Source organism: Asparagus officinalis, chromosome 7, assembly GCF_001876935.1.
Source record: "Asparagus officinalis chromosome 7, Aspof.V1, whole genome shotgun sequence".
NCBI lineage: Eukaryota > Viridiplantae > Streptophyta > Magnoliopsida > Asparagales > Asparagaceae > Asparagus > Asparagus officinalis.
This window is the reverse complement of record NC_033800.1, coordinates 113,888,172-113,897,570: the sequence shown is the minus strand read 5'-3', so window position 1 is coordinate 113,897,570 and position 9,399 is coordinate 113,888,172. Positions and strand designations below refer to the sequence as shown.

Here is a 9,399-nt window from a genome sequence, read left to right as displayed (position 1 = left end):
TTTCTAACTAAAGTTTGTTCCTCAGTTCCATTTTAATAGTTTGTGCTCATTTTTATCTAAACTTTAATATTGTGATTATTTATTTTCTTTGATGTTCGTTTAAATGGGTCAGACCTAATATAAATTTTTATGTTGATATTTGAATTGACAGAAAACAAATATAATTTGAAGCTAATTTAAAATTTTATATTATTTTGACTGACATGAAATCAAGCTTTACTTGAGAGAGTACAATGTTGTAAAAATAAAAAATATTAAAATAATGTTATTCAATGAAGGTGAATATTTAAAACCAATAAGGCAAAATGATTGATTAAAAGTATTCTAAAATGATACAAAAGAGAATATGAAGTTTGTTTTTCTAATCATTAATAGACTTCATAAAAAATTATAAATTAAAGATCAATACTAACTCTAGCATATTTTTATATGATATAAGTATCCACATAAGTATATAAAAGTACTAAAAAGTTCATAAAACTCTCCTCTAAAGATTCCTAATTTCACTCAAAATAATTAAACTATCCTATAAAATATTCAAAAAAATTTGTCTTTTATTCTTTTTGTTTTACTTTTTTTTGAGCTAAGATCAATCATTCTCCACCTTTATTTTTTTTCTGGACAATTCTAGAGTAGCAACTTCATCATCTACATCGATTGTGATATCAGGTTGGAGTTGTATTTTTTGTGCTGCTATCTTTCCTGTGCTCATTAATCTTGTATCCTCTCGTTTAACTTCACAAAGAAGTTAAATGCATTTTCGATGTTCAGCACAAACTTCTTGAAATACAGATATTAATTTTATTCTATTTTAATAAGAATAAGTGTTAATTTTACATATAGGAAATTCTTTGTATTTCTAATTTATTACTTAAATAAGATTAGGAGCTACCTCTTTTTTCTACAATGAATTATTCTGATGTGTATCTAATAAGAGTTTCTGCTATGTTAATAATATTATCTTTACTCTATCTCTGTCATTTTCTACAAAGAAATAAACTAAATACCTACATTTTTCGTTGCCAATTTACCTTAGATTATAATATTAATATTTAATTTATTTAGTATTTGAAGAACAAAATATGAAATTTATGAATACATACTATTTTTTCTTATATCTTCCATGGAGAATTCTTATTTGATTGAGATAAAATTATTAAATTATTCTTCAATATAACTCAGTCTTTGCTTCTTTAATAGATATGCCTTATGTTAATGCCAATTCAAGTGATTCATGAATGTTTTCAGAATTTTAGAATTATTTCTATCACTTTCCTATTTGTAATGAAAATAACTTGATTCTTTTGAAGAATATCTTTGAACATTCTGATAATTTCTTCATATATAATTCCTTGTATTCTTTTACATGATAAATATTACTAACAATAGAGATTAATGTTTCTATTGTGACGCCCTTGGGTTCACACAAGGCTGCAGTCCGAGGTGAAACCAGAAATGTCAAACCTGCCATGCACCACACCGTGCAATAACATGTTTCACCATCGCAATTACTATCTCTCTAGTGGAATCAACATCAGGTGTAGTACAAAGCAAGTAATAGATTGTACAAGAGTCAACTGATGAAATAATAGAGATCAAATTAATATTTCATCATCTAATATACTGGAATACAAGTAAATGTCTGAAATAAATAAACTGGAGTTCTCAACAAGTCTCAAGTACAAAATGTCTGACAAGAGGAAATAAGGCACACAGCCTTTACAACTTCTAGAATAAAACTCTCACATGTCTACACAAAAAAAAACCTACAGTGGAGTTCAAAAGAAAATATAACTAAATAGACGACTGAGCTAAAGTACATTGCCATCAACCTGCGACTCTCCGGGCTCCTGGCTCGTTACCTGAAAGGGGGAGGGACAACGAGCGTCAAAGTGCTAGCGAGCAACATCACAACCAACCCCAAGGGATAGGGCTCGTTGTATATGGAAATACAGTTAATACATAAATATAAATCATTTACACAAACATTAATGGGTTTTAGTACTTAGGGAAATACAACACGAGCATAGGTACGTCGAGCGAAATAATAAGAGTGTCCAACACGAGGACTAAACAGAAATGCATGTCCAATACGAGGACTGGGTGAAATGAATGTCCAACACGAGGACTAAGTAAAGTGGATGTCCAACACGAGGACTAAATGAAAAGAATGTCCAACACGAGGACTAATCAGTAATGCATGTCCAACACGAGGACTGGGTGAAATGAATGTCCAACACGAGGACTAAGTAAAGTGGATGTCCAACACGAGGACTAAATGAAAAGGATGTCCAACACGAGGACTAATCAGTAATGCATGTCCAACACGAGGACTGGGTAAGATGAATGTCCAACATGAGGACTAAGTAAAGTGGATGTCCAACACGAGGACTAAATGAAAAGGATGTCCAACACGAGGACTAATCAGTAATGCATGTCCAACGCGAGGACTAAAATGAATGAAAATATAAACACTGCAATCTAATACCCGATAAACAAGGCAACTTCTCATATTCAAGAATGATAAACAGTACCCTCGAACATATGAACACAGTCTATATATATATACACACAGCAGGTGATTTAACAGAAACACAAATAAGACAAGAAAGACTTCGATGAGTCGACTCGTGCTCAGTTATGAGTCAACTCATGTCTCATGGGTCGACTCATGATCTGTTACGAGTTGACTCAACAGAATACATATGATAACAGGAAATGACTTCGTGAGTCGGCTCATGGTTAGTTATGAGTTGACTCATGACTTATGGGTCGATTCGTATACTGACAAGTCGACTCAGCAGAAGTAAAAAGGCAACACAACTAGACTTCGTGAGTCGACTCATGACAGTCATGGGTCGACTCAACCTGATGAGTCGACTCGTGATGAGTCGTGAGTCGACTTACGGGCTGAAATCTGCATATATCACAACTGCAACTCGTCCATCTCGATCCATACTTCCACTATACTGATCTACACCTCCCTAACTATTAATTCTAAACTATGAGGCAGTGAAAGAATTCATACATAGCATGAGAAATGATTACTTGCATGTTAAACCTAACATTTAACCCCTAAACATGAAAAAGAGCATTTAATCAAAATAAAACTCATATTTTCATTTCTTTAAATAAATTCCCAGATCTGGGTTTTCATCAAAAACTTGTTGGTGGATGTTTAAAATCTAAAAACATACGATCTTTAGCATTTACACTAATAAGAACATTGTTTTATATTTGAAAATATGTCTTAGGCTCAATAAAACTCATGAAAAACGTTTATAAATTCATAAAAGCATGGGAGAGAGATTGGGCGAGATGTTACTCGCCTCAGATGTGATGAAGAACGATTCCCTTCGCTGAAATCCAAAAGAAACTGCTGAAAAATCCTTTGGAACGTCCCAAAATCACCAAGAACACCTAGGGTTTGAGAGAGGAGAGAGGGGGACTAGGGTTTCTGGGGAGAACTGATGAATTGAAGTGTTTTCGGGTAGAGGAGCATATATATAAACAGTCAAACCCGACCCGATACCCCAAACTGACCCGAACCATAAAACTGGAAAACCCTCGATGAGTCGACTCATGCTCAGTCGTGAGTCGACTCATGACTCATGGCTTATGGGTCGACTCATAATATAATGAGTCGACTCAGCAGAGACTTATGACAACGGGAGATGATATCATGAGTCGACTCATGACAGTCATGGGTCGACTCATGAGCTGAAAACTGAGTTCTTTGACTCTGATGCCTATGATTTGCAAATTTGCAAACTCAACCTCATAACTAATGCATATATACATTCTCATAAGCTCAAAAATGCTAGATTTCATGCACAACCATGCCATGAAGATATTTTTCACATATTGAATATTGCGTTTCACTAATATCCACATATATGAATTATCAAAATCAACGAGGTCTTACATCTATATTATAATCAATTAATGCTAAGCTATTATATTATAGTCTTTTATTATTTTTATGAATTTAAACATCTATCAATTAATGTTACTAATGTATTTTTGTTGCTCCAACTTATTAATAAAACTATATGCAATTACTTTAATTTATATAGTGACAATAATTTTTAAGTTATAATATTTTTAAAATTTGTATTCCTTAACCGGATGTTTTTAATCAATTCTTACTACTTTTGTTTATCAGTATCAACTTAGACTATTTTTAGATGCTGAAAAGGGATAGTAAATCCTAAATTATATATATATTGAAAGAATACCAAACAATTATACTTTCCTTTGCCAAGTTTTAAACTTTCAGCCCTTTTGTGGTTTTGAACTTTGAGGGTGTGATTTGTACTTTTTAAACCTTTGTGAGTGTTTTTAAAAAAATTACTTTTAAGTTTGGTAGTTGTAACTTCTATATTTCACATGTTAGTGATAATTTTGAAATGTCAGGATATTTCTTACAACTCTGAAATTTTGAGGGTGCTTTTTATAATTATTAAAACTGTAGATTAGTTTTAAAAAAATTCAAACTTTAGTGGTCCACTAATAATTTCCAGGTTTGATGTGCACTGGTTATAAATTTTAAAATTTTAGAGTTTTTGCGATTTCTAAATTTTGAAGGAGTTTTTTTATAGTTTTTGTAACTTTGAGGTTAATTTCATCAAATTTTAAAATTTTAAGTGCATGCCTAAGGGTAATCTCTTGAATTCATCTTTTGTTATTTAAAAATTTAGAATTTTAGAATTTTAGGGTGTTTTTTATAATTTGAACTTTTAATGGTGTTTCCATAAATTTTGAGACATTGAGGGTGCTAATTGAAAATTTTAAATTCATCGGAGATTGCTGTTAATTTATTGATTTCATGTTTGTTGTTTTAAGTTTTGAAATGTCAGAAATTTTTAGGTGCATCATGGTAATCCCTTGAATTCATCTATGTTGTTTGTAAGTTTTGAAAATTTAGAATTTGAGGTTGTTTGTTTATAATTTGAACTTTTGAGAGCGTTTCTGTAATTTTTGAGACATTCACTACAAGAAATCGGGTATTTAACGATCAAAATTAGCGAAGGGACCAGTTAACCGTCATTAATGTATGTAAAATAACGACGGTTTTAAAGCCCTTCATCGAGTTATCACAATTATTAGAGAAATTATGTGAGATGGGATAACGGTTTTCTAATCCCTTTGTTGATTTGGTTCTAATACCGTCGTTATTGGGTCTCCTGAAAGGCGAAGGAGTATATTACCATCGTTGATGATACTCCTAATCATAATAGGATTGATATTTTAACCTATTACTATTAATTAACAAGACCCACAATCACAATCACCAAAGCCCCGAGTAGAACCCGAAACCCAAAATCCAAAATCGCCCATAAAATCTCGTATTCATCCCTCTAAACGCCTGCCGCAAAATAATTGACCCTAGATTAACAAAAAAATCGCCTATTGTTCATTGTTCTTCACCAAACGTCCGAATTTCTTGTCGTTCATCTTGCTAAAACACGCGAGCCTCCGCTGCTCCAACTTCGCCGTCCACAAGTTCTCCGCCGCGCCCAGTGTCGCCAGCCGATGTAGCTTCGCCCGTCGTTGCCTCAGCACAGTCCCAGCCCCAGCGTCGCCTGCCTCTGCCCGCGTTCCTGCCACAGTGCCGACCCAGCGCCGCCAACCGTCGCTCAGTGCCTGCCCTATCGTCGCCCCGTTATTGGCGTCACCCCAGCATCGCCAGATCTTCGCCGCAGCCCTTCGTCGCTGCCCCTGCCAGCCGTTCGTTTATGTGGTATAATTGCGCACTTAAATCCCTATAATTGCACTTAAATCCCTATAGTTTGTTTCCAGTGGTATAATCAGTTGTAACCTAGATTGGAATCACCAAAGACCAAGAATGTTCAAATCCAAAAATAAATAACTAAACAGAATAAGAATCTGAAAAATGTAATCAGGCAAAAACCTGGATTGGTGTCCACCCACAGGGATCTGGATAAACCCCTGAACCATTCCAACTTCTGCCAACAAAGCCCTGAATCATCAAGAACAGAGCTTGTTGCTCTGTTTTCTCCATCGGAGCTGCTTGGTCATCTGATTCACAAAGTACAAGAGAGAAGAAGAGAAGGAACTGAAGAAGGAAAACAAACTTAGTATTCATTTTTCTCCCTTCCATTTGTAAGTTTGAACAGAGAGGTTAAGAAGTGCATAAATATATATAAAAGAAGCAGTAGGAAAGAGAATCCAGAGACTAGCTAGATTATTAATTAGAGGATGTTTAAGGATTGACACTTAAGAAGAAGCATGATTCACACCAATAGAAACAAGCTCAACATCTCATGAAGCTAATAAGGTGGACTATTTATTAAGCCTTTTGGTTGAAATAGATAGAATGAATGAAGAAAAGAATCAAAGGTTAGGTTCTTTAACGCCCTATCATTTAGGTATCAAAGGAGAAGGGAATTTAATGTCTTTGAGAATTTAGAAGGGAGAGTGAGGAGGTGGATAACTTTCTACAGTGAAGTTTAAAAGGTAGAGGCCAAACCAAAACAACGGTGGTATAATTGCACTTAAATCCCTATAGTTTAGCCAACTTTGTACTTTTACCATAAAGACCCTATACATTAGCTATGAATTGTTGTATTATAAGATTTAGATTGTCGGCTAGTCATAAATATTCAGCTATCCATAAGTGGTGTTTGCTTGTTTGTCATTTTCTCTTCGAAAGAAATGGAGATTGGCTATTATGTATTTAATTTATGTGGAAATATCTTCTGCCTAAATGGAAATCTGTGGATATTTTGATTTTAGTGTTCGTTTCCTTATTAGACACTTAATCATGCTGAATTCCTTACTTTGCATTACAGGTACTCAAAACATTAGCAGTTTTGTTGTCAAGAGGTAACAAATAGTTTAACAAGAAAGCTCAGTCTGTAGGCTGTCGATTTATAGGTATGAAAACTTGCCATTTTTATTTTTCACACTGCCTGAAAGTATGATTTGTCTGTTCCAAATTGGCTGTCTTTCAAACCAACCTCTCTTCTTGTAATTTTATTTTGAGCTAATGGAAAGCAATCTCCTTGAGTTTACTTCTAGTTGATTTGGTCTCTGTTTTATGATATACAACTATAGTCATATGAATATGGCATGCATACACACACATACATACATACGTACATACATACATGCACAATGCATACATACGCACATGCATATATGCATATGTGTGAGCACGTCCGCGTTGCATATATATGAACGGACATGTATGTGTCCCGCATTTTTTTGAGACTACATTTTGTCTTTGTATCACGTATTGTGCAACATCTTGGTGTGCTGTTTTAGTAACCGTGTGTCATAATCCTTAACTCCTTTGGCCTGAGCAAGCCTACTAATATAAACTATAGTAGCTTGGTACATTTGCTTAAATGGCTTTAGGTTAGCGCATTGCATTTCTTCACTGTCGGTGCTTAGTTAATATCTCATATACATCATATAACTATCTTAAATTCTATTACAAAATCATGGGAAGCACTTGGAATCTTTGTTAGCAAGTTCACATTTATGCAAACTTTATGTAGATCTCAATTTAGTTCTTTTCTGAACCAAATTATATGTTTACTTTTTCATTCTACAAACTAGGATACAACTCACTGCTAATTGAGTAAGCTGGATGAGATTCATATCATCTGACTATTAGGCAGGCATGGTCAGGGTTAAGCAAGCTTATCGAGTCAGGTTTGGGCCAGCCTAGTGCAGGTCTGGTCAAAACTGATTTGCCTGTATACCTGATTGCAACCGCTATTGTAGGGCTATGTGAAATTGGTCAAAATGGGTAAAAGGTAACTTTCATTTGATGCTGATTTTGCTTGGTATTTGGCTTCAGGTTGACCAGCTTAGACTAGGGATTAATGTCCATCGACTGTATGTTGGTGGACGTGATATTGGAATGCCTAGATGGAGGTGACAAAAGAATAGGGTTATTTTCACAAAGCCTTCCTCAACTTTTGGGGGTTGGTGGTGTTGCACAGGAAATATGTGAAAGAAAATTCATTACAAGTTGCACTTAGAAATAAACCTACAGAAGTGAGTGTTGATAACTGTGATTGGCTAGTTAAGGAACGTTATTTTTCTTCAAAATTCTAGGTATTAATCTCCTAATTTTATTAATTTTGTTCCATGTATATTATTAGATTGTTGAAATTATCTTTTAATCTTGATGTATAGAAAGCAAGCCAACAAAATACACTTAACAGAGGCAAAAGAAAGATGCTCCACCACATGGGCAGCAAATCCTTTAGACAAATCGCGTGGGAATTAGTATACATTCAAAACTACTTTCCTATTTATTTAAAACTACTTTGTTTTTTAGTTTGATGTTGTACTCATTTTTATTTAACATTTGAATAAGGGTGGCAAGTCAGGAAATCCACCTGATGTGGCACAAATGTTTCATGAAACTCAAAAGGAAGCTAATGAAGTACTAGATATTGGAGATCAAGATAAATATATAAGTAGAATATGTGTTTAAGTTTGATAATGATGCATTATATAGTACTAACATATGAATTTATTTTTTATAGGATGAAATTGTTCAAGTCAAACAAGCAAACCCTTCACTTTCTGACATTGAGATAGTTGAGAAAATCTGGAGAAAGCAATCTCATGGTCACATCACAGTATTTGGTGGCGGGACTACTTTGAAAGATTTGAGAGGACCGCTCCCTAGTCGATCTGATCTGGAAGCACGAGTTATAGAAGAAAAAAGAAAGAACCAGATACTTCAACAACGCTTAGATGAGCAGGAGCAACAACAACAAAGGATGTCTGAGTTGGAGTCACAAGTGAAAGCTATGCAAGAACTTTTTTTAGGCAATCACCTTCATTGACTCCTCAAACTCGAGAACGTGTGCAGGACTAGGTAATTATTTTTTGTAAAATCTCTTATATACTTTTATGATTGACTACTTGCACTAAAAATGTGATTTTTACTTAATAAGATAATATTTGTTTAATTGATATTTCTTAATTATGTGATTTTTTAAAAATTTTCAGGCTATCCATGCAAGATTAGGAGGTGGTAGCTCGAGTCTTCTTTTGACGATGATTAGAGATGAAAGAATGTGTCTTCCTCAAACTTTTATTTTAATTTGGCTTAGATAGTTTCATGTATTTTTCTTTAGAACAATTAGGATATTAACTCTTGTTATTAGTATTGAATATTTGAGGATGATGAAATTTTATTTGTTGATGTTATTAATGAATGGAATTTTTATTTTCCCTCTTATTCATTATTGAGTATTTTTAATATATTTTTGTTGTGAATCTTAGTATCAGGTTGAGAATAATATGATAGTTGTCTATGAATGGAAAAATTATTATTAATGTATATTAGAAATTTATAGTCTACAATGACGGTTTTATAAATCATATTTTATTCATCAACAAAGGAAA

The 9,399-nt window shown here is 33.8% G+C and overlaps 1 long non-coding RNA gene across 1 annotated transcript; it reads left to right on the top strand.

Annotated features, from left to right (window-relative positions):
• On the top strand, window positions 5,476-8,861 carry LOC109850453. The gene is made up of 3 exons (XR_002249441.1): window positions 5,476-5,743; window positions 6,816-8,091; window positions 8,173-8,861. It is a non-coding gene; the product is annotated as an uncharacterized LOC109850453 (long non-coding RNA).